Source organism: Cyprinus carpio, unplaced genomic scaffold, assembly GCF_018340385.1.
Source record: "Cyprinus carpio isolate SPL01 unplaced genomic scaffold, ASM1834038v1 S000000412, whole genome shotgun sequence".
Classification (NCBI taxonomy): Eukaryota; Metazoa; Chordata; class Actinopteri; order Cypriniformes; family Cyprinidae; genus Cyprinus; species Cyprinus carpio.
The window spans coordinates 1-1,466 of NW_024873155.1; the positions used below are offsets into that span (position 1 = coordinate 1).

A 1,466-nucleotide genomic window follows, 5' to 3' on the forward strand; every position below is an offset into this window, starting at 1 on the left:
TGCTTCCTTTACAAACCACTTTCTAAAGGCGGGGTCAGCTTATAAATAAAGCTTTCGGGCCCCTACCCCGAACAGAAACGGTTCAATTACCCTCCTCCGCACAATGAACCCATACTGTACTCGCAACCCTATTATCCAGCCTAGGGCTAGGAACCACCCTAACCTTTGCTAGCTCTCACTGACTCCTAGCTTGAATGGGCCTAGAAATTAATACGCTAGCAATCACCCCCCTAATGGCACAACATCCACCCTCACCACCCCCGTGCAGTAGAAGCAACTACAAAATATTTCTTAAATAAAACAAGCCAAAAGCCCAAACCGCCGCGGCAATAATCCTGTTCGCTCCACGCACAACAAATGCCTGAATAACAGGAGAATGAAAGCATCAAGACCTGTCGAACCCCATCGCCAGCACAATATTTATAGCTGCCTTAAGCACTTAAAATTGGAACTTGCACCAATACACTTCTGAATACCAGAAGTTCTACAAGGATTAGACCTGCTAACAGGACTCATCCTATCTACCTGACAAAAAACTCGCCCCATTCGCGCTTATTATCCAAACAGCACAAACCATCGACCCAACTGCTACTAACACTATTAGGAATTTCATCCACATTAGTTGGAGGATGAGGAGGATTAAATCAAACCCAACTACGCGAAAATCCTGGCCTACTCTTCAATCGCACACATAGGGATGAATAATTATTGTAATCCAATACGCCCCCACTTCTCGCCCTAATTGCACTAGGAACATATATTATCATAACCTCTCCGCAGCATTCCTGAACCTAAAAATATCACTAACAACCAAATCATCAACACACTGTCGCAACAACCTGAATCAAAAAGCCCTATCCCTGACAAGGATTCATAGCCAACATGACTTATCTGACCCCAGACTAACAAAATCAAGACCTCTCCCATCTTGCCACAGACCTAGCCCTAACCGCCCGAATTAGTCTATACTTCGACCTACGCCCTATGCTACGCAAGAACACTGACTATTTCCCAATATGATTTAACTCAACAACCCTGGACGACACCCAAACACCAACACCTTCTTAGTGACCCTTAGCAGATTTCCACACAAGACGGCCGCGGAGCAATTAATGAGGACTCTACCAATGCCCAAGCTATCCTAATACTAACCACCTAGGGATTTAGGATAACATTAGAGCCAAAAGTCATCTTCTAGGATTTGCAATCCAATGTGTTCTTCACCACGGAGCTGATAGGAAGAGGGACTCAAACCTCTGTCTTCGGGCTACAACCCACCGCCTAAGCACTCGCCATTCCTTCTACCCAGGGCACCAATCACGCGCTTGATTCTTCTTCTTACCAACCATTGAAAGACATTGGCACCCTTTTATCTTGTATTTGGTGCCTGAGCCGGAATAGTAGGAACCGCCTTAAGTTTCCCTTATCATTCGCCGAACTTAGCCAACCCGGGTCGCTTCTAGGTG

General features: G+C 45.7%; 1 pseudogene; it reads left to right on the forward strand.

The window, feature by feature from the left end:
* Positions 1–103: 103 nt before the first annotated feature.
* Positions 104–742, forward strand: LOC122142951 (annotated as a pseudogene).
* Positions 743–1,466: the final 724 nt, after the last annotated feature.